General features: G+C 53.1%; 1 protein-coding gene across 5 annotated transcripts in view; it reads right to left on the minus strand.

Annotated features, from left to right (window-relative positions):
* LOC102445971 (microprocessor complex subunit DGCR8-like) overlaps nt 1-15,635 on the minus strand; it is a 137,171-nt gene extending 121,536 nt beyond the window's left edge. For 2 of the 5 annotated variants that reach the window (XM_075914703.1, XM_075914702.1), the window contains exon 1: nt 15,421-15,627. The gene's annotated coding sequence lies outside the window, so the exon portion shown is untranslated. Of the gene's footprint in view, nt 1-15,420 lie in introns of all 5 variants that reach the window. The other 3 variants (XM_075914705.1, XM_075914706.1, XM_075914704.1) reach the window with 2 other exon arrangements.
* Between the last annotated feature and the right edge of the window lie 8,805 nt (nt 15,636-24,440).

The following is a 24,440-nucleotide window of genomic DNA, read 5'->3' on the forward strand; positions in this document are numbered from 1 at the left end:
TGGGTCCTAGAATCCACCTCCTCCTCCTCTTCGGCCGGCTCCAACTGGCCTCTGCCTGCAGCAGCTGGCCACAGGGACAGGGATCCCGCAGAGCTGCCGGGCAGAGGAAAAGTGCCTCCCCACGCCCGCTGCCCCCCCCCCCCCCCGCGGCCTCGCAGCCTCCCCCCTGCCAGCAACAGGCTGCCCCCTCCCCTGAGCAACAGGCTGCCGAACAGCAGACAAAAGCAGCCTCTCCGCCCCTCCTCCCCCTATACATGCTGGGCTCCCTGGGCAAACAAAGACTCCACCAAAACAAACAAAGTGCTGGCCTCATTGTGTTAGCAAAAAAAGGACCCTCCTCCTAGAACCCTGGGTGGTGTGTGGAAATAAAGCTATTAGCTCAAAGCATGGTGCAGAGCTGTTTGGTATTTGATGAGTTACTCCTTTAGTCCTGAGTTTGTCACAGGGACAGAAATAGATGTGAAAGCTTCTGAACAGGGGAACAGACAGCAAAACAAACATTAGAGGGGAGTTAACCTTTCCCTATGCTATCCAAAACTAAAAAAAATGTTTGGCTAGAGTTTCCCCTACAATATGTACCAGTTCCGACTTACATACAAATTCAACTTAAGAACAAACCTACAGTCCCTATCTTGTACGTAACCCGGGGACTGCCTGTATATCAGCAGAACTGACTTAAATAGGGCCTGTGTTGTGTAGTGTTGCCTTAATTTATGTATTCATTCCCATCAGTGTGAAAGAAGCTATTTGCATGTATATGCAACCACACTTAAGTTGTGGCCCTCAGCATGTGCTGTGAGTATCAGTGTGACCCCCGGGGCTTCCACAGTTGAGTAGCTCAAATCTAAAGTGTTATAAGATCAGCCTGACAGTCGGCGACTCCCCCTGGGCATTGACCTGGCTCCACGGTGGCTGCTGGTTCTCGGGGTTGTGGTAGTCTGAACCCTTGGCCAGGGTGTAGGTCGTCTCCACTTTGGAGCAGGGGCCCAGCCGTCCAGTCCAGTCCTCAGCTTCTGCAAGGTCCTCAGGGTCCTCCTGGCTTGGGAGCTCAGGACAGGCCACTGCTTCCTCAGGCAGCTGGGGCCTTACTGAGTTCCTGGGCTGGGCTTTTATCATACCTGCTCTGTCCCCCTCCACAATCACGCACACACACCCTCGTGTCCCTACCCCTCTCTCTAGCACCCTCCTCCTCTGCATCCAGCCAAGCAGGGAGAAGTGGTTGCAGGCTCTCTGTCCCTCAATTGCCCCCCCCCCCCCCAACTCGATGCCCCCTCCCCTGCTTCTGTTTTACTGGGGAAGAGTTGTCAGCCCAGACCCTTCCTTCCTTCTTACCCTTCCCTTCCATTGACACCCTCCTCCCCTGCCTGCTGCTTGGTGGGGAGGAGCAGTCAACCCTAACCCCCTCCCTCACAATCTGTTCCTCCTCCAACCCCTCCCCCCGTGATGGAGGAGGTCCCTGTCACTTCCCCACCCCTGCTGACCCCAAAGCCCCCTCCACTGACAACAGCCCCGAAGACCCCTGCGGCTGACCTCCCAACCCCTGGTCTGGACTCTGCCATTGCCATGGCCAATGCTCTCCCCGATTTGGGACGAGCCTCCACCTTGGCCACTAAGAAGGGCCAGAGGAAAAAAGAGGGCAAAGGCCAAACCTCCCGCAGCCAAGGCCGCCATGCTCACCGCAGCCCTGACACCTGCCGCAACCCCTCCTTCCCCTTCCATTCCCCCCCACTGGATCTGGGGACATTTCACCTGCAGCCCCCAGAGCATACGCCCAGGTGGCCTCCGCGTCCCCTGCCCTGACTGCCGCCTCCAGCTCCATCCCTGCTGGTCAAGGCCCCTTCCCCACCCTGACCAGGAGGCACGGCTTCCGCTGCTTCCTGGTCGCCACCTCGCCTGCGTGGAAACATACGTGCGGGCGTTGGCGAGGGTGGTAGGGGCCTCAGCTGTGGTGGCGGCCTCCAAAATGTACAGCAAGGCGGTGTTCTTCCTTGCCTCAGAGGCTGCCTCCCAGCAGGCGGTGGAGAGGGGCCTGGTGGTGGGGGGCATGTATGTGCCCCTCGAACCACTGGAGGACCTGGGTGTACAGGTGGTCCTCACCTCCGCTCTGCCCTTCCTCCCCAATGCCGCCCTGTTGCGTGCTCTCTCCCCACTGGGGAAACCTATTTCGACCATCAGCCCTCTCCTGTTGGGCTGCAAGGACACCACCCTCCGTCACGTTCTGTCCTTCCGCTGGCAGGTGTAGTTACAAATGCCACTGGCAGAACGTGATGGGGTGGTGCTGGAGGAGTCCTTCTTGGTGCCCTACCAGGGGGCCCTGTACTGGGTCCACTATTCCTCGGGGGAGACCCGGTGCTTCCTCTGCTGGGCAATGGGGCACATCTGGAGGGACTGCCCCCTGGCCTGGTCTGAGGCGGCGTCTGGGATGCCAAGGGCCCGGGAGGGCACCGGCCCCAACACCGCCGGTCCCCCTGGTAGTCTAGCCTCTGTAAACTGTGCTTTATCGAAAGAGAGCATCTAGACTCTTTCAAAAAAAAACGGCTCGCTTTTTCGAAAAATCTGCTTGTAGTCTAGACTCTTTCAAAAGAGGCTTTTTTGAAAGAATCTTTCGAAAAAGCCTCTTTTGAAAGAGGCTTGTAGTCTAGACGTAGCCTCAATAGTGTCTTTTTTCAAAAGAGTACTTTCGAAAAAAGGCGTTATTCCTCGTAAAATGAGGTTTACCATGATCGAAAAAAGTGCCGTGTTCTTTTGATTTACTTTCGAAAGAACGCGACTGCAGTCTAGACGCAGGTGAAGTTTTTTTTGAAAAAAGGCTACCTTTTTGGAAAAAACCCTGTAGTCTAGACATACCCTGAGGCAGAGTGGTCACCTTCCCTTCCCGTTGGAGGCTCACCAGTGGTTGCTATTCTCACTGATGCTGTGGCCTCAGACATTAAGTCTGCCCAGACATCTGAGCCCAATGTTGGTGCGAGCCCCCTTCCCGCTACTGTCCCAGATCCCATTCGGGAAGCACCGCGCTCCGGTGGCCCAGACCCGGGCGACTGTACCCTGGCCCTGTGTCGTAGTCCTGACCTCACTCTCCGTCCCAGTCCCTCCCCCTCCCCTGCCCCTATCCCCAGTCCTGATCCTGCCCCCACTCACAGTCCTGATCCGGATCCCACCCCCATCCCTACTCCCAGTCCCAGTCCCACTCCCACAGTCATCCCTGTCCCTGCTCCTGGCTCGACATCCACTCCTGATCCTGACCCTACTCCTCTTTCCATCCCCACTGCCCCCGCATCCCACTGTCATTGCCACCCCTATGGGGGCGGTCTCATTCCTACTACCTGTGAGTGGTCCTCAGGGGGTGGTTTTCATGTCCCCCATTTCTAGTTTCCTAGGGGCGACTTTATTCCCTCTGCCACTCCCTCCCTCACCGGGGATGGAGATTGGCAGTGCAGCACCACCACTTTAGTCCCTGTGCTGGGGAATCAGATCATATGCAAATAGCTTTTTGTCCTTAAGGCTTAGCAGTGGTTGATAGGGAGTGACCAGGTGCCTCCCGATGCAATAAGGGAATTCTTTAAAAAGAATAGGAAGGGAGGAGTCTTTGGTCCTTTGGGTGGGCTGCACCTGAAGAAAGGAGCCAAAGACCCCAGGGTGGGGAGACAGGCCTGGTTTGGATGGGCAGCTGGAAAAGAGGTTTCAGGGTAAGTTTGAAAAAGTTTGCACTGAGGTTTCAGTGTAGAAGTAGCTAAGTGCTTTTGTTTCTTAACCTACTTTGCTCTGCCTGTTCTCGCTTATTATCACTTAAATCCTGCTGCTTCTAATTAATAAAATCACTTATTTTCTATCAAGCCCAATGTAAATAATTGTTACCTGGGGGAGCAACCAGTGGGCACATTCCTCCTTTCATCGTTAAAGGTGGTTCACCTAATTCTTGGGGGGTTGATCCCATCTGGGGAGTGGTATCCCAGGAAGCTGGGCCCTAAAATGCACTGTCCTCGGACCTGAAGAGGTTCAGCGTCTGTGCTGTTTCGGGGCGGGGGGGAGGCAAGGATCTCAGATCGGGGTCTTGGCTGGGGGAGACCAGCGGGGCTAGCCCAGCAGGACAGAGTGGTGACAAGCCCCAGAGAGCAGGAAGGCGAGTAGCAGTGGCTGTGTCAGCACTCTGGGAGGCACCCCCGAGGGGTCTTCTGTGACCTCACCCCATCACACACAGGTATCTTCTGGGCACTCTGCAGGCATTCAGCTTTGGGCTGTTTTGTGGGTTTTCTTGGGGTGCTGTATGCCCTCGCGGAGTGTTTGGTCAGGCTCAACTGGACCCTGACCGAGCCGGTCAGCTTCGGGCAGGGAGTGCATCAGGGGTGTCCGCTGTCTGGCCAGCTGTATGCTCTGGCGATCGAGCCCTTCCTCTGTCTCCTCCACCGGAGGTTGATGGGATTAGTGCTCTGAGAGCCAGAGCTACAGCTGGTGCTGTCGGCGTACGCCAATGACATGGTCCAGGACCCAGGCGACCTAGTGCAGGTGGAGGCCTGCCAAGCCATCTACTCGGCGGCCTTCTCCGCCCAGGTCAACTGGGTCAAGAGCTCTGGCGTGGTGGTCGGGGACGGGTGGCAGGCAGGCTCCCTCCTACCCACACTTCAGGCCATCAGGTGGAGTGCGGGTCTGCTGCTGTATCTTGGCATTTTTCTATCCACCACGCATCCCTCTCCACCAGAGAACTGGCAGGGTTTGGAGGCCAGGGTGGGTGAGCAGCTGTGGAGATGGACAGGACCGCTCCAGTCTCTCTCCCTGTGAGGGAGGGTGCTGAACCAACTAGTCCTGTCCATGCTCTGGCACCGGCTCAACACCCTGAGCTGGGCCTCTGAGGTCCTGGCCCCACTCCAGAGAATAGCCCTGGAGTTCTTCTGGCCAGGACTGCACTGGGTCTCTGCAGGGGTCTTGTGTCTTCCCAGGGGGAGGGTGGCGCGTGGGGACAGGGCCTGGTCTGCATGCACAGCCAAGTCCAGAGCTTCCGCCTCCAGGCTCTGCAAAGACTCTATAGTGCAGGTAACCCGGCGTGGAGCACGTTGGCATGAGCCTTCCTCCACCGCCTCTGAGGTCTCCGATATGTGTCTTGGATGGAAGCTAGAGGCATGAAGGTAAGTGTGGCAGTCGGTAGGTTTCCAGTATAAGGTGGTGGAAATGTGTCTGTCATGTAATTGTACCGTAGTGTCAAGGAAGTGGAGATCTCTCTTGTGGACTGATTCAGGCTGAGGTTGGTGTACAGGCTTATCTCCTCTGATCCCACTAAAGAATACCAAAAAAACTAAAGCAACTGCTCATGAAGCTCCCTGATACTACTGAGGACCAAGTTTACACCAGCACGCCCCCACTAATCCCCAACCAGGAGTTTTCTGCTACCCAAGTGTGACGGGGCGAGCAGGCCCCGCACTGCCGGGCTGGGAGTAGCCCAGGCCCAGCTGGCTGAGAGGTCCCCGCCCTTCCGGCCCTGCTGGGCATGCTCCCAGCAGAGCCAGTATATAAAGACTGAGGGAGCACGGAAGGGAGGGAGGCAGCCTGAGAGGAGAAGGGCCCAGGCTGCCGCCCCGGTGTTCCTGCAGCAGCTGAAGCCAGAATGGTAGGAAGCAGCCCAGGGCAAGGGCTTGCAAACCCCGCTTGGTGTGTATCGGCTGGATTCCCCACCGAGCAAGCAGGAACAAGAACCCCTACCTACAGGGCCCTGGTCTGGGACCTGGTGGAGAGGGGGGGCCCGGGTCCCCCTACTACCCCTTTCTGCAACCGAGGCAAACACGCCAGCCAGGAGAGGCTTTTTCCGGAGCTAGGCCGCAGAGACCGTATATGCCCTGATAGAGGGGCCTGGACTTGAGGCTAGTTCTAGTAGTACCATATATGCCCTGATAAAGTCCCGGCCCCTCTGGGTACTGTATATGCCCTGAGAGAAGGGCCTGGACCGAGTCATGGGCCAGTAGGAGGGGGCCGCACCCCCCGTCAGGGGTGTACCCCTTGACACCAAGATACACAAACCTGCAATTCCTGGACAACCCATCAGACATGATGGACATTTCCACCACCTTTCACCGGAAACCTACATTTCTCAATCTATTTTTAGATTTCTCTATCTCAAGTTGAATATGAGTCAGCAATGTGATGCTGTTGCAAAAAAAAGCAAACATGATTCTGGGATGCATTAACAGGTGTGTTGTGAGCAAGACACAAGAAGTCATTCTTCCGCTCTACTCTGCGCTGGTTAGGCCGCAGTTGGAGTATTGTGTCCAGTTCTGGGCACCGCATTTCAAGAAAGATGTGGAGAAATTGGAGAGGGTCCAGAGAAGAGCAACGAGCATGATTAAAGGTCTAGAGAACATGACCTATGAAGGAAGGCGGAAAGAATTGGGTTCATTTAGTTTAAAAGAGAGAAGATTGAGGGGGGACATGATAGCAGTTTTCAGGTATCTAAAAGGGTGTCACAAGGAGGAGGGAGAAAACTTGTTCATCTTGGCCTCTGAGGATAGAACAAGAAGCAATGGGCTTAAACTGCAGCAAGGGAGGTTTAGGTTGGACATTAGGAAAAAGTTCCTAACTGTCAGGGTAGTCAAACACTGGAATAAATTGCCCAGGGAGGTTGTGGAATCCCCATCTCTGGAGATATGTAAGAGTAGGTTAGATAAATGTCTATCAGGGATGGTCTAGACAGTATTTGGTCCTGCCATGAGGGCAGGGGACTGGACTCGATGACTCTCGAGGTCCCTTCCAGTCCTAGTATTCTATGATTCTATGATTTACAGCCAAGCCCTAAGATACAACCAGATTTGCTCCAATCCCACAGACAGAGACAAACACCTACAGGATCGATATAGAGCAAGGCTACTCAACACGTGGGCCCCGGCCTGTTTGTTTGCAGCCTGCAGTTCGGTTTGGATTTACGTAGGCCTCCACATGCAGCCCACGGGTGGGAGCCAAAACAAAAAAGTAGTCAATATAATGGTCTTCTGTTGATACGTGTTTTAGTAGTTACATTCCTGGACTGTCATTGCTCGTGAAAAGTGCTGTCATATGGGTGGAAATCAGGTAAATGTTGCATTTTATTAATATCAGCAGAACTGACTTAAATGGGGCCTGTGTGTTGTGTAGTCTTGCCTTAATCTTTGTATTCATGCCCGTCTGTGAAAGAAGCTATTTGCATATATATTTGCATTTATGTGCAACCACACTTAAGTTACAGGCCTCAGCATATGCTGCGAGTATCATTGTGGCCCCCGGGGCTTGCAAAGTTGAGTAGCCCCGATATAGAGCATTCTTAAAACTGCAATACCCACCCGGAGAAGTGAAAGAACAGATTGACACAGCCACAAGAGTACCCAGACATGAACTACTTCAAGACAGGCCAAGAATTCCACTTGTCATCACTTACAGCCCACAACTTAAACCCCTCCAATGCATTATCAACAATCTACAACAGCGGTCCCCAACCTTTTGGGGCTTCCGGGCACCCGGGGGTGGGGCCACTCATGCACCGCACGCCCGGGGGCAGGGCTGCGCATGCGCCGCGTGCCCGGGACCCAGGGAGCAAGAATGGCTTGGGCCAGCCCTGGTCACTCGGTGGGTGCACATAAATGCCCCGGTGGGCACCATGGCGCCTGCAGGCACCGCGTTGGGGACCACTGATCTACAACCTATCCTGGAAAATGACCCCTGACTCTCACAGGCCTTGGGGGACAGGCCAATCCTCGCCTACAGACAACCCCGTAATCTCAAACAAATTCTTTCCAGTAACCATGCAGCACACGTCCATCATACTCATCCAGGAACCCAACCCTGCAACTCTGCCCACACATCTACACAAGTGATTTCATCACTGGACCCAACCACATCAGCTACTACATCAGGGGCTCATTTAACTGCACATCCCCTAATGTGATATATGCCAGCAATGCCCCTCTGCCATGTATATTGGACAAACTGCACCGTCTCTATGGGAAAGAATTAATGGACACAAATCAGATATCCAAAAAGACAACACGCAGAATCCTGTTGGGGAGCATTTTAACTTGCCCGGGCATTCATTAATGGATCTCAAAGTCACTGTGCTGTTTCAGGCCAATTCCACAAGCCGAATATACAGGGAAGCCTTGGAACTTAACTTCATTTACAGATTTGGGACCCATCACAAAGGTATGAACAAAGACATTACCTAGTTAGCACAGGACCTTCCACATCCTAATGACTTAAAAAAGAAAATCAAACAATGGGTACTGTGGCAGGTTTGGGTTAAGCCCCTGGGTCCTGCACTTCCTGGTGGGTCTTTGTGTGTGCCTCAGAGGCTCGCCGTGTCCCTATCACTGCTGAGAAGGCAAGGGTACCCCGCTATCATTGTCCAGTCCAGTCCATAGGGTCTCCCATGTGCCTTCCTGGCAGCCCACCCGCTGGAAGGAGGGTTGGTGGGAACCAGGTCCCACCCACTTGCTCTGGGTTCCAGCCCAGGGCCCTACTGGGAGGGCGGTAGCCCTGAGTGAGCGGTGAGGCTTGTCCCACTGAACAGCAACTCTTCCTGGGTACCTCCTCCCCAATGCCTGGAAACAGGCCTTATTGCCATCTCCCTTTTTATGGTGTGTCCATCAGCCTTAACTGGCAGCAGGTGTCCTAATTAGCCTTCCCCTCAGGCTGAGGCCAGATGGGCTTCAGGTGTCAAACTGGCTGGGCCACAGTCTCTGGCAGCCTATACCGGGAACATAAAATCACATACCCAGCTCCCTGGCTACGTCTATATTGGCAAGATTTTGCGCAAATACTCTTTAACGCAAGAGTTTTTGTGTTAGAGTATTTGCGCAAGAGAGCATCTACACTGGCATGTGCATTTGCACAAGAGCATCCGTGCCAGTGTAGACGCTCTCTTGCCCAAGAAAGCTCTGATGGCCATTTTAACCATAGGACTTTCTTGCGCAAGAAATTCATGTTGCCTGTCTACACTGGCCTCTTGCGCAAGAACAGTTGCACAAGAGGGCTTATTCCTGAGCGGGAGCATCAGAGTTCTTGCGCAAAAAGCCCTGATTTCACACATTAGAACATCAGGGTTCTTGCACAAGAACACGCGGCCAGTGTAGACAGGCGGCAAGATTTTGTGCAAAATCTTGCCAATGTAGACGTAGCCCCTATGTATCTGCCTCACATTTGGCATCTGCAGCCCCCTGCTCTCAGGGTGCTGCACTTTCTTCTACACCCTTCCTCTCTTCTTCCTTCTTAGGAGGGGGTGTCTGTGGAGGGGAGCTGCTGCTTTTGTGGCAGGCTGGCCCTGGCTACTCCTACATTCTGGGCCAGGCCCCTTTTTTCCACCTGTATTTTTGCAGGCAGCTTTTCCCCCCTTCACCTCAGCTAGTTGCTGAGGGTGCTGGGTGCAGGGGGTGGGGGGAGGGTCTCTGCTGCCCTACCTTCAGGTGGGGGGAGGCCCCCCTCCCATCTTCTTGGGGGGGTTCTATTTTGGTCCCTTTTGTTTTTCACCTCTGCAGGCCTGAACTCCACCATTCCTGCTGCTTTCCCATGAGGCAGAGGAGGTAAGGGGGCTGTTTTAGGGCAGTCCCTGGGGTTCTCTCTCCCCACAGCCTGTCCTGTGTTGGGGGGGGGAGACTAAGGGGCCTTTCCATCAGGACCCCTGGGTGGGGGCTGGTGCGAGTCTTGCGGGGTGCTGAGGGTGGTTCATCTCTCCCTGGTTCCCCTGCATTCTGCTGCTGCTCTTTCCCAACCCCAGTTGCTGTAGGGGCCTTTTAAATTCTTGGCCCCACTGCTTGCCACCCCGCCCCTCCTCTGCTCTGCTGGGCCCTGCAGCAGGTGTTGTGGGCCTGCTACTCAGGCACCTGTGGGCACACGGGTTTCCTTCCCCCAGCCATATCTAGTCCCACCCCCTCCCGGAGCAGGCATCTTTTCACTGCCTGCCTTCCCTTACCACTACTTGTCCCACCCATCCTTGTGTTTGGTGCCTGAGCTTCCCCCTCTTTTTTAGTTACTCTTCCCACACACAGCTTCACTTGTCCCAGTGTCTTTTAAATAATAATTTGCCCTCATTTTCCCCAGTGCAGCCGGAGGAGCTGCTCTTTCCATTCTGTGCTGGGAACTGTACTCCTTACTGTTTTTTCCCCTTCCCTTCTCTGAATTGTCGCCCTCCTACTCCACTTCCAGCCTGGGGAGGGGGGGAAAAACAGTGAACCTCCTTCCTCCCCTCTCTTTTCCCTCCTTGTTCCCTCCCGTAATTGGTTGTCTTGTCTTTCCTTCCCTGCCCATGACCACAATGGAGGGGTTGTCCAATGACACCCCTGCCAACCCTTCCCCAACCCTGCCTAAAAGCGACTCCTACTCTGAGGCTGCTGGGCCCCCTGTCAGTATGATGGGGGGGCAGATATGGACAAGGACCCTGGGGCCTCGACCGCTCCTGCCGCAGCGCCTCCAGTCATCAGTAAGAGGGCCCCTGGAAGGACAGGAAGGGCCGGGGAACCAAAAAGGGCAAGAGCCCTGTCTGGAGGGTAAAACCTCCTGAGGCGAGGGCTCACTCCACGGCTGCGGCCCCCGTGCTAGCCACGGCTCCCCCTCCTTCCCACTTCCCTGTTCCTTCCACCAGCTCTGAGGGCTGGGAGCTTGCCATGGGGAGGCACTGCAAACGTGCCCGGCATTCCACCCCACCCACCGAGGGGGAGGACAACCTCCCTGCACCTATGGGGGTGGACGCTGGAGCCATCCCTTCCTCTGAGCCCCCAGATGTTTCACAGCGCCATGAGGCAGTTGAGGTGACCGTGGTGGTTGCAGGAGGGGTAAACACCTCCCTCCCGGGGTCCCCGCAAGAGGAGGTGTCCATGGAGGATGCTCCCACTGTTCCCACCTCCACTGAGGGGGCAGCCACTGACACTGCCGAGGGCCACCACCTGGCAGCGGGCTCGCCTTCCTCTCTCAGGAGGTGGAGGCTTTGGGGTTGACCTTGGCTGCCTCAGAGGGGGATCACCATGTCCTGGAGGGACAACAACTGCCCTCTCCTTCCCTTTCTGACCCGCCGCCTTCCCTTCTCCCTGCCTCTGAGTTGCCCCAGGGTGTGACCATCCGCCCAGACATTGACAGCACCTCAGCCGTGGCTGCTGAAACCCTGCAGGCGCTCAGTGGGCAGGAACTTCCTTAACTTCCTATCACCCCCGGCGCTGGGGTCTCTGGTGCTGCACTCTCTGTGGCGCTGGAGCCCAGTGCTAGGGAGACATCGACTACTCCCACCACTGTCACCGATTTCCTGTACTGCGAGGAGACACTGCATCCCGGTGCCTCCTCTGGTGAGGCTTCTCGCCCCGCTCCCACTCCTTACCCCTGCCCCACTCCTGCTCCCTGTTCAACCCCTCTCTCAATTGAACCCCCCCTTCCTCCTCCCCCCCTTGTCTTTTCTCTCCCCCCCCCCCCACTCCTCTTCCTCCTTTTCCTGATCCCCTCCCTGAACCCTTTTCCTCCCCTTACTCTATTGCTGCCGCTTCCAGGGCTGCTACGTTGAGCCCAGACGTTGGCCCCCGGGAGGCGGCTTTTGTTTCTCCTGCTCCCAGCACATCTGGGGCTGTTCTCCCTCCGCCACTGCCCCTACCATCTTCCCAGCAGGGACTCCAGAGTCCCTGCGTCCCCGTGTCAGTCGGTCGCAGGGCATGCGGAGGGGTATGGCCCCACAGCGTTCGGAGGCCTGAGGCCCCGATGCCAGATGTGCTGAAGGGCGAGATGCGCGACTTCTTGGAGTACATTCGTGGCTCCAAGAACAAAGTATCTCTCACCCTTCAGTGCTGGGGAGATTTCCATCTCATCCTGCAAACGGTGAGGGCCATCTTGGGGGAGGGTAGAAGGACCGAACGGCGGGAGGCTGTGGCCTACCAGCAGGTCTGCGGCTTCCGGGGGCCAACGTCTGGGCTGAATGTAGCAGCCCTGGAGGCGGCAGCAATAGAGTAAGGGGATCTGCCAAAAAAGCCCCCACTGTCGGCAGAAACGCAGCAGAACCGCGGCTACACTTTACTTTCACTTTCAACACTGAGCCTGATAGGCACAGCGTCGGAATGTGAGTATGCAAATGAAGCCCGAGATATTTAAATCCTGGGCTCATTTGCACTTCTGAAGTGCTTGATTTGCATCCCTCTGTCGGCAGAGGGATGCAGTCTAGACGTAGCCCAAGTGGCGGGGCCTCCTACCGCCAATAGAGGGTGGGGGGAGCCCCGGTGGGCCAGTCTCTATTCCACCTTGGTTCCACGGCTCACCCAGGACATCAGCTGGAGAATCCTCCACGGTGCTGTGAGCACAGGCGTGTACTTGGCACGGTTCACCCCCATTCCCAACACTTGCCCCTTCTGTGGCAAGAGGGAGACCCTGGCGCATATCTACTTTGAGTGTGCCAGGTTACAGCCCCTTTTTCAGCTCCTTCAGAACCTCTTGTTGAGGTTCTGGCTGCATTTCTCCTCTCACCTACTAATCTACGCAGAACCCATCCGTGGCCCCACAAAGTCGCAGGGCCTCCTGGTCAACTTCCTCCTGGCTATTGCCAAGACTGCAATTTATAAAGCAGGGAGAAGAGGTTGGCCGAGGGAGGTGCCTGAGACTGTGGGGCCTATTTCCGTTCCTGCATCCGCTCACGCATCCGGGCAGAGTTCCACTGGGCGGCATCTGCTGGCTCTCTCGAGACCTTTGAGGGGCAGTGGTTGCTGGCCAGGGTTCTCTGCTCGGTGTCCCCATCTGGTTCCCTTGTTCTAGCCTTTTGACCCTCACACCCATCCCTGTTTTGTCTATTTGTCCCAAGTAATTAGTTGGTTTTCAGAGCTCTGTAGACCCTCCCTGTAGGCTGGGGGGAGGTCCTTTAGATGTGGACGGGCTAACACCTGCCCACCTCCCGGACTCCAATAGGACCAGGCTTCTGGTCTCAGGTTGCCACAGTACTTAGAGAAGGTGCAAATTGTTCTTATCAGCTTCATGTGGCATGAACACTAGAATTGACTATTTCCTCCCCATCCCCTATTTATTTTGGAACTGGACCTTTATTAACGCTATTCATCTGAAGTGGGTTGTGCCCATGAAAACTCATGATACCTTCTACAAGTTTTGTTAGTCTTTAAGGTACTGCTAGACTCTTCATTGTTTAAGTTTTTCCAACTTGCTAATATGATTTCAGTGGCTTTGCTCATGAGCAATGGAGGGGTGGTAAGAGGGTGCAGCGTGGGACCATTTGTAGCTCTGAGGAGTACAAATAAGGAAGGCTTCTATTCACCCCACAACAAAGTATCAGTTTCCTAAACTAGGGATGTTACATATTGGTTAACTGAATAGTTGATTAACATCATGAATTCTTAGCAGTTACTCAACTATTTTATAGTGCCTGGGGGTGGGGCCAGCAGCCAGTGAGCTCTGGCCCCAGTCTTGAGGAGCCCCCTGCCACTCTGCGCTGCTGCCTCTGTATCAGAGGCAGCAGCGTGGAGTGCCAGATGAGAGGTGGTCCACGAGGGGCGACAGTTTAAAAACCAGCTCCCGTCACTGACCGGCTTCCTGTCATTCCACACTGCTGCCTCTGATAGAGGCAGCAACCCCTTTCTGGGGTGGGTGGGGGCAGGGTCTGAGCTCCTGGGCCTGGCCCGAGTTGGAACTGAGCTGAGCTGCCTGTCTGCCTGGCTCCTAATGCACTTCAACTGCAGAGACGCAGCAGGGGTAGGTCCTGTACCCAGTGCAAGTGAGGACTGAGCCGGCCCATTGGCCAGTCTGCTAAAAAATGTACCCGGGTGGGGGGGGGGGGGGGGGGGGAGGAGGAGGAATGTGGGTCATCTATAGCATTAACCTATAAGCTTTTGCTTATCAGTTAATTGACTACATTATTACATCCCTAAACATAACAAAGGAGAGGGAACAAGCCGTAAGGCAACAAGTAGTCCTGTAGCACCTTACAGACTAACAAATAAATATATATTTATTAGTATCATGAGCTTTTTGTGGGCAAAACCTCTACTCATGTGAGGTGTGATGTGATGTAGTGGGGATTGTGTTGACTGCTTTGTTATGCTGTGTGATTCCTACTGTCCTGTGCTGCTCTGCAGTGTGTGTGTGTGTGTGTGTGTGTGTGTGTGTGTGTGTGCGCGCGCGCGTTGTCCCACGGGGGATGGGATCTTTGGGTGAGAACTGAGGAAAGGCACATAGGGAATGGCCCAGGCTGTCCTGTCACCTGACCCTAGGGGGAAGATGCAATCAGTGACAGTCAGATAACACCTTGCCCCAGGAGCAGGACCATGGAGGAGGCAGGGTTGCCTAGATAGCTGGGACCAGTGGCTGGGTGTGCAGGTTAGACGCCTTTCTCCCTCAACCAGCCAAAAAACTATGTGGCTTGGGGGGCCGGGTAGGGGCATAGAGCCCTGGCTCTGGGCCCCCTATCCCTAAGATAGATTGTACTGTCTGCTCCTGGTTCCTGTGACATGAAGTCTATGCTACAACATGTCCCTCTTAATGAATAAACCTTCTGTTCTACTTGCTGGCTGAGAGTCACACCTGGCTGGGGAGGGGCCTGGTGAAGGAGAATTAGGAGTAACACACCTCACTGCTCTGGGAACTTCCCAAATAAAAATGTCTTATTAATTCACGATTAGGGATGGAAAATGTCCAGGGAAAACCCTTCCTCATTACAGTGAAGCAGAAGAAAAAAAGTGTACAATAAAAACCCTTCCTATTACCCCAAAGTGAAGGAGGGGCTCAGGAGAAGAATATGAATGGTCCCCTGCCCTTACCCCCACTGTGAAACAAAAACTGTGTAGGTGAAGGGAAACAGGATATGTAGGCATACCCCAACGTGAAGGAGAGAATCAGAAGGATGGAGCAGGATGGGGGTGTCCTTACACTGGTGAGGCAGAGTGTGAATTAGGCAAAAAGAATATGAAGACGACTGCCCACCTCCTCCATCACCATGTGAGTGTAATTCCCCTCCCCTCCCATTATGCAGAGGAAGGGGACACAAGGAGAGGGGATGTGCAAGAGAAATAGTCCTCATTATCTCAGTGTGTGCGTGTGCTAGAAGCAGGGATCCTATCCATTACCCACGGGGGCAGAGCAGTGCATGGGGGGAGCAATTCTCCGTATTGCCGCGGGATGGGGGGGCGGGGAAATCTCCCTGTTCCGCCGCGGGGGGAGGGGTGCAGCAGAGAAGACCCTCCCCCAATCTCTGGGGAGGCCTGTTGCCATTACAGTGGGGGAGGGCGGGCGCCTCGTTACCCGCGCCAAGATTGACTCGAGAGCAGAAGGCAGCACGGAACCTCTCCAAGCCCCTGGTGGATCTGACCTCCATGTACTGGAGATGCAGAGGACTGTCCCCCGGAGCGTGGCGGTAGAAGGAAATCCTCGCCATCAGCCCGGCCGGAGACAGCCCCACCCACACCCGCCTTCTTCGCCGCGGGAGTCGGCAGCCTCAGTACCCACCTGGGCCATTCCGGCTGTCCCCGCCGCTCCTCTTTCCCGGGCCGAAGAAATGCTTCGGCTGCTACCTCCTCACAAAAGCCACCCAGCGGCCACTATCTTGAAACACCTGCTTCAACTGGCTCCTGTTCTCGCGGGCGGAACGAGCTGGTCCTTGAACTAATCGTGCTGACACTTCCATATGCCATTCACTTCCAGCCTCGCGCTCTATTGGCTGTTTCTTGGCCATGTCAATTCGTTCAGCGAATAGAAACATTCCTACGAGACGCCTGGTGATACATGAGCAATGGGAGAAGGGTGGAGACGGAACTTAGGAAGGGTGGGAAAGGGCCAAACAATGGGCCGGATTCCAAACCAAAGAAGCGTGGCGCAGCCTTAAGGCTAATGGAGAATGAGTGCAGGAGGCAGGAATTGTTTAACACGTGTGTTGCCAAGGCAACCCTCACCCTGGTATCCCAGCACCATCAAGGCCTCAGAGTCAGTTTCAGGGAAATCCCGTTGACTACGTCTAGATTGCATCCCTTTTTTGTAAAAGGCATGCAAATTAGATGTATCACAATTGCTAATGAAGCGGGGATTTAAATCTCCCTCACTTCATTAGCAATTGCGATACATCTAATTTGCATCCCTTTTACAAAAAAGGGATGCAATCTAGACGTAGCCAATGATTTCACCCACTAGGGCAGGGGGTCTGCAACCTTTTCAAACCAAAGAGCCAAACTACATCAAAATTCAGAACAAGCAGTCAACAAAGAACTGTATAAGAATGCCTATTTGTATGACTGAAAATATACAACATAATATTATTGACCATGATTAATAATAGCATAAAATGTTGACCAGCACTTAAGTCCTTTTGTGTATCTCGTTTCCACTTGTTTGTTGAATACCTACAACATTTTAATGCATTCATAATAATAGTCAGGCCTCGCCAAGTGGCAGTGAGCCCCACTCGCCAGCCGCGCGGTTCTGCATTCTGCGCATGCGTAGATCATTCTGCGCCAGCTCTTCTGGGTTGTAATCTACTCACCATGGGCAAGTAGATTACATTATTTGTTGAGCCCTGATAATAATACAGAAGTTGAAGTGAAATACAAAACCATCCCATCAAGGAGCCTAAGCACTCACCCGCCAGGGGCTCCCACCAGCCCTGCAGCACAGGGTGAGGGGAAGCAGATTCCCACAGCAACCCCTAGGAGGTAGGAGCAGAGAGGCCAAAGTCATCAGTCCTCTCCCCAGGGCTGGAATTGGGGCTAGGGCCCTGTGGTGGCTGCCAGAGCTGGAGCCCATGCTGCGGTGCAGCTGCTCTGGGGGCCAGGGCACACCCCAGATCCAGCCCCCAGAGCAGCCACACCACAGCCCAGCTTCAGCTCCAGCAGCCACCCCCATGTGACCAGCCCCAGGAGCAGCTGGGCAGCCACCTGTGGCATTGTGGGGGGGCTGTCTGCTCTGTAACCCAGTGTCCCCCTGCACTGTGATGTGATTGCCACTGACTCACCCAATGTGTATTAACCCAGACACCTAGGCTCAGCCTCCCAGGCTGTGTCTAGACTACATGGCTCCATCGACGGAGCCATGTAGATAAGGGTTGTAGGCAAAGGGAAATGAAGTGGCGATTTAAATAATCGCTGCTTCATTTAAATTTACATGGCTGCCGCGCTGAGCCGACAAACAGCTGATCAGCTCTTTGTCGGCTCAGCGTGGCAGCCATGTAAATTTAAATGAAGCGGCAATTATTTAAATTGCCACTTCATTCCCCTTTGCCCAATAAACAAATCTACATGGCTCCATCAACGGAGCCATGTAGTGTAGACGTACCCCCAGGGAGAGAGACAAAGGGAGGAAGGCAGAAACCAGCACCAGGCTGGGGGGCAGGGCCTGGTGGGGAGGCAGTGGCTGTCTGGGAAGCATGGAGAGAACAGGCTAAGCTGGGGGCTAGGGGTGATGGACCCTAACCCTAGGGGCCTGAGCCATCCTGGCCCTGCCCCCAGTAGCCACATCACATCTGTGCTGTATTCTGGAAACTCAATAAACCCCTCTCTACTCTACTGGCTTGTGGAGACTGTTCTGGCTACTACGGGGGTGTAGCAAATATGGAGCCACACAGTTCACCACAGGGTGGTTTCTGTGGATTCCACTGCACTACGTGCCTAAAGCTAGCTATGCCCAAAAACCCATGAGTAAGGCTAAGATTTAGTCACTGCTATTTTTAGTAAAAGTTCAAGGACAGGTCACGGGCAACAAAAAAAATCACAACCCATGGCCTATCCGTGACTTACTATAGAACTACCACTGACTAAAATTTAGCAGTGCATGGGGCCTGGGGCCTGGGGCCTGGGGCGGGCCAGGGGGGGGCTGCGCTACCTCAGGGAGCCCTTGCACACCACAGTGATGGGGGTGTCATGATTATGAGGGTTAGCCAGCAGCCTGGGGATTAAGGGGTTAACTACACCTAGCCAGGTGGAGTGACCAATAGGAATGTAGGTGGGACTTTCAAACTAGGACAAAGGAATTTGGGGTTTTTTCCTTTCTCCTTTTGTCTCTCTGGGTATGTTCTCTGCAGCTACAGAGAGGGACAAGCATGTCTCTCTCTCTCTCTCCAAGACACCATCCTTCATTTTCTGTGAGTAGGGTAAAGTTTAGGTAGTTTTGATAGGTTTTATTGTTTTAAGGATTGGGTATGGGATCTGAGATCTGGCACTGCTTAAAAGATGTTTTGGCTTTTCTTTGTAACTAAGTTCTAGGCCCATGGAGTTTCTCCATGAGTATATTTTGTTACCTCCCTATCTAGTCATTATGTTGGCAACAGGAATATTGTTGTAATAATAAAAGTCCTTTCCTTTCTTTTTATTAACCTGGCAGTGGTTAATGGTGTGCCCTGATTTTTATTTTAGGGGTGAGATTTCCCAAATGATCTTCCCCCTGGTTTCTTTATCAATATTTGGGTGGTGGCAGCGGAAGTTTGATTCCCAAGATCTAGGTTTTTAAGATTTTGGGGGAAGTTTTAGACCAAAGCCTGGTAGATAAGGCTTTGGAGTACACTTGCTGGCCCCCACTTCTGCATTTATCATGCCAGAGTGGGGAAGGAGCCATGACAGGGGGGTCCAGGGACTAGCCCATGAACTGGTGGTGGGGGAAGACTGCTCCCAGCCACCCACTGCTCCAAAGCCCCAGGGACTGCTGCTTTGAAGGCCTCCGGTGTGGCCCCAGGACTGCTGCTGCTCTGGCAGCCCCAAAGGCAGTGTCACCAGCCACTGCTCAGGCACACTCTGCACATCTGCTGCAGGTCCACCCCAGGCGTGGCCACAGCGATAGGCTCTCTGGAGCATCCAGCATTGGTCCCAGGGTGGCTGGCTCCAGGGTCTGCCCCAACATCTAGTTCCCAGCAACAGGTCCTGGGGTCTGCCACTCCAGCAGCTACCCCGGTGGCTGGCCTTGGGGATGCTCATGTGGCAGCAACCCCAGGGTCAGCCACCCTGGGATTGCCACTTGGGTCAGCTTCCCCAGTACTGTGTGAGCAGTGAACCGGAACTGACCACCTGAGCAGTAGGTGTTGCAGCTGGCCCTGGGAACCATCCAAGTGGCTAGCCCCATGGCTGCTCCAACAGCAGCTGGTCTGACTAGCCACAGAGTGCCCAAGCAGCTGGCCCCAGGCTCTGCCACACCAGCCACTGCAGCTGTGAAAGTGATGCAGGTTGTGGAAAGTCACAGAATCCATTACTTCTGATGTGTAAAAGGGAAGTCAAATCCCCCGGAGCTATTGATTCCCCTATGAGGGGCACGTACAATATGCATACATTGCTAATGCTTAGATATATTTGCTATTTGTATAGGAGTAAGACATGACAAAGGTCAAGGCCTGTCACAGGTAATAACTTATAATAAGGAGACGAGGGGAAGTGAAACCAGTCTTCTGTTAAGTAGAGATATGGATAGATTCCACATCCTTTAAACTTGTGACCGGTTCAAGCAGGAAAGGAAAAAGGGAAGTATGGCTTGCCCATTGTTCAGCAAAAGTGAATGAATGTAAACACAGCGGTAACTGCAAAATCAGCAAGTAGGCATTGTATTTAACCTCATTGGGAAAATTAACCTGACCTATAGGAATGCTAAATGTCAAAGATGAAGTAACCTATCATGTTAAGGCACCTAAACCAGGAAAGATGTGAACCCTATAAAAACCCCTGCCTATGAGATGTTGGTCGTCGGCTCTGATTTGAACATTGAGTTCCTTAGCCGTACCGTGGTTGCAACCAATAAACTTGAGTTGGACCCAGCCTGAAAGTGTGACTCTCTTCTTGGGGTAAATCAGACTAGCCTCCAAGGGGACGAAACCTTGCAATTTATGCAACACTTCCATGACCTTCATGACAGAATCGCACCCTTACCCATAAGCTACTACACACTGAGGGTATGTCTACACTACAAAGTTAATTCGAACTAACAGACGTTAGTTCGAATTAACTTTCATAGGCGCTACACATGCAAACCGCTAGTTCGAACTTAATTCGAACTAGCGGAGCGCTTAGTTCGAACTAGGTAAACCTCATTCTACGAGGACTAAGCCTAGTTCAAACTTACTAGTTCGAATTAAGGGCTGTGTAGCCCCTTAATTCGAACTAGTGGGAGGCTAGCCCTCCCCAGCTTTCCCTGGTGCCCACTCTGGCCAACACCAGGGAAACTCGTCTGCCCCCCTCCCGGCCCCGGACCCCTTAAAGGGGCACGGGCTGGCTACGGTGCCCGTGCCAGGTGCAAGCCTGCCAGCACCCAGCTAGCAGACCCTGCACCTGGCACGGATTGAGCCACCCACCCGATGCCCCCCCAGCCCTCCCCCTCTTCCCGGGACCAGGCTGGCGGCTCCCGGGAGCTTGCCCAGGACCGCAAGAGGCGGGCACCCACCTGGCTAGTGCGGACATCGTGGACCTCGTCCACGACCTCCACACTAGGCACAGGAAAGTGGCCGTCTAGGGCAGGAGAGCTGCCAGCCTGGCCACCCAGGAGCAGGTTTGCATGAAAATCCGGGAGGTCCACTGAGACCCCCCGACCCTGAGCCCTGAGCTTAGAATGGCCGTCCTGGGTCAGACCAAAGGCCCATCTAGCCCAGTAGCCTGTCTGCCGACAGCAGCCAACACTAGGTACCCTGGAGGGGATGGACCGAAGACAGTGACCAAGCCATTTGTCTCGTGCCATCCATCTCCAGCCTTCCACAAACAGAGGCCAGGGACACCATTCCTACCCCCTGGCTAATACCACTCCATGGACCCAACCTCCATGACTTTCTCTCACTTCTCTGTAAACTCTGTTCTAGTTCTAGCCTTCACAGCCTCCTGCAGCAAGGAGTTCCACAGGTTGACTATTTGCTTTGTGAAGAACAACTTTCTGTTATTCGTTTGAAGCCTGCTACCCATTCCTTTCCTTTGGTGTCCTCTAGTCCTTCTATTATGGGAACAAGTAAATAACTTTTCTTTATGCACCCTCTCCACACCACTCATGCTTTTATAGACCTCTATCGTATCCCCGCTCCGTCTCCTCTTCTCTAAGCTGAAAAGTCCCAGTCTCTTTAGCCTCTCTTCATATGGGACCTGTTTCAAACCCCTCATCATTGTAGTTGCCCTCCCCTCTCCCAGCCTCTCTCTTCCCCTCTCCCACCTCCTTTTCCCAGTCTCCCCGAGTTTTCATAGAATCATAGAATAATAGGACTGGAAGGGACCTCGAGAGGTCATCGAGTCCAGCCCCCCGCCCTCAAGGCAGGATCAAGCTCCGTCTACACCATCCCTGACAGATGTCTATCTAACCTGTTCTTAAATATCTCCAGAGAGGGAGATTCCACCACCTCCCTTGGCAATTTATTCCAATATTTGACCACCCTGACAGTTAGGAATTTTTTCCTAATGTCCAATCTAAACCTCCCCTGCTGCACTTTAAGCCCATTACTCCTTGTCCTGTCCTCAGAAACCAAGAGGAACAAATTTTCGCCTTCCTCCTTGTGACACCCTTTTAGATATTTGAAAACCGCTATCATGTCCCCCCTTAATCTTCTTTTTTCCAAACTAAACAAGCCCAGTTCATGAAGCCTGGCTTCATAGGTCATGTTCTCTAGACCTTTAATCATTCTTGTCGCTCTTCTCTGTACCCTTTCCAATTTCTCCACATCTTTCTTGAAATGTGGCGCCCAGAACTGGACACAGTACTCCAGCTGAGGCCTAACTAGTGCAGAGTAGAGCGGCAGAATGACTTCACGAGTTTTGCTTACAACACACCTGTTGATACAACCTAGAATCATATTTGCTTTTTTTGCAACAGCATCACACTGTTGACTCATATTCAACTTGTGGTCCACTATGACCCCTAGATCCCTTTCCGCCATGCTCCTTCCTAGACAGTCGCTTCCCATCTTGTATGTATGGAACTGATTGTTCCTTCCTAAGTGGAGCACTTTGCATTTCTCTTTATTAAACTTCATCCTGTTTACCTCTGACCATTTCTCTAACTTGCTAAGGTCATTTTGAATTATGTCCCTATCCTCCAAAGAAGTTGCAACCCCACCCAGTTTGGTATCATCTGCAAACTTAATAAGCGTACTCTCTATCCCAATATCTACATCGTTGATGAAGATATTGAACAGTACGGGTCCCAAAACAGACCCTTGAGGAACTCCACTTGTTATCCCTTTCCAGCAGGATTTAGAACCGTTAACAACAACTCTCTGACTACGGTTATCCAGCCAATTATGCACCCACCTTATCGTGGCCCTATCTAAGTTATATTTGCCTAGTTTATCAATAAGAATATCATGCGAGACCGTATCAAATGCCTTACTAAAGTCTAGGTATATGACATCCACCGCTTCTCCCTTATCCACAAGGCTCGTTATCCTATCAAAGAAAGCTATCAGATTAGTTTGTTCAATAAAGAGAGTTTCTATTTTTGAACACGTGTCCTTTATTTTGTACATCAGGAAGGGGGGCTAGGGAGGGGTAAGTGGAAGGAGGTGAGGGAGGAATGGGGTACAAGTCCCCAATGGGGAGGACTGGGCTGGCTCTGCGGTCCCCTTGGGGTGGAAACTCATAGACTCATAGACTTTAAGGTAAGAAGGGACCATTATGATCATCTAGTCTGACCCCCTGCACAGTGCAGGCCACAGAATCTCGCCCACCCCTCTTAGAATAATCCTCTCACCTATGTCTCAGATATTGAAGCCTTCAAATACTTTGAAGGCCCCAACATGCAGAGAGTCCTTCAGCTGTGATCTGTGCCCCATGCTACAGAGGAAGGCGAAAAACCTCCAGGGCCTCTGCCAATCTACCCTGGAGGAAAATTCCTTCCTGACCCCAAATATGGCGATCAGCTAAACCCTGAGCATGTGGGCAAGACTCACCAGCCAGACACCCAGAAAGTTCCCTATAATGAATGGTCAATTAGTTACCAAGATCATGTTATTTCATCCAACCATCCCCTTATCATAGAATCATACAACTGGAAGAGACCTCAGAAGGTCGTCAAGTCCAGCCCTCCGCTCTAGGCAGGACCAATCCCATCTAAATCAACCCGGCCAGGGCTTTGTCAAGCCGAGACTTAAACACCTCTAGGGATGGAGACTCCACTACTTCCCTAGGTAACCCATTCCAATGCTTCACTACCCTCCTAGTAAAATAGTTTTTCCTAATATCCAATCTGGACCTCTCCCACCACAACTTGAGACCATTGCTCCTTGTTCTGCCATCTGTTACTACTGAGAACAGCCTCTCTCCATCCTCTTTGGAACCTCCCTTCAGGAAGTTGAAGGCTGCTATCAAGTCCCCCCTCACTCTTCGCTTCTGCAGACTAAACAGACCGAAGTCCCTCAGCCTCTCCTCGTAGGTCATATGCTCCAGACCCCTAATCATTTTGGTTGCCCTCCGCTGGACCCTCTCCAATGCGTCCGCATCCTTTTTGTAGTGGGGGGCCCAGAACTGGACACAGTACTCCAGATGTGGCCTCACCAAAGCCGAATAAAGGGGAATAATGACATCTCTGGATCTGCTGGCAATGCTCCTCTTAATGCATCCTAATATGCCATTAGCCTTCTTGGCTACAAGGGCACACTGTTGACTCATATCTAGCTTCTCATCCACTGTAACCCCCAGGTCCTTTTCTGCAGAACTACTACTTAACTGGTTGGTCCCCAGCCTGTAACTATGCTTGGGATTCTTCCGTCCCAAGTGCAGGACTCTACACTTGTCTTTGTTGAATCTCATGAGATTTCTAGTGGCCCAATCCTCCAATTTGTCTAAGTCACTCTGGACCCTATCTCTGCCCTTAAGCGTATCTACCTCTCCCCCTAGCTTAGTGTCATCTGCAAACTTGCTGAGGGTGCAATCTATCCCCTCATCCAGGTCATTAATAAAGATATTGAACAAAACCGGTCCTAGAACCGAACCTTGGGGCACTCCACTAGAAACCGACCGCCATCCTGACATCGAGCCATTGATCACTACCCGCTGGGCCCGGCCTTCTAGCCATCTTTCTATCCATCTTACCGTCCATTTATCCAATCCGCATTCCCTTAACTTGCTGGCAAGAACATTGTGGGAGACCGTATCAAAAGCCTTGCTAAAGTCAAGGTATATAACATCCACTGACTTTCCCATGTCCACTGAGCCAGTTACCTCATCATAGAAGCTAATCAGATTCGTCAAGCATGACTTGCCCTTTGTGAATCCATGCTGACTATTCCTGATCACTTTCCTCTCATTCAAGTGTCTCAAAATGGATTCCTTTAGGATCCCTTCCATGATTTTTCCAGGAACCGAGGTAAGACTGACCGGCCTATAGTTCCCTGGATCGTCCTTCTTCCCTTTTTTGAAGATGGGCACTACATTTGCCTTTTTCCAATCATCCGGGATTTCGCCCGATCTCCACGACTTTTCAAAGATAATGGCCAAAGGCTCCTCAATGACATGTGCAAACTCTCCTGCAGCCCCCTGATTGACCCCTCTCCCCAGATGGCAGCCTGCGGCAAGTGCAGCCAGGCTGATGGCCGA

The sequence above is a fragment of the Pelodiscus sinensis genome, unplaced genomic scaffold, assembly GCF_049634645.1.
Source record: "Pelodiscus sinensis isolate JC-2024 unplaced genomic scaffold, ASM4963464v1 ctg92, whole genome shotgun sequence".
NCBI classification, from domain to species: domain Eukaryota; kingdom Metazoa; phylum Chordata; order Testudines; family Trionychidae; genus Pelodiscus; species Pelodiscus sinensis.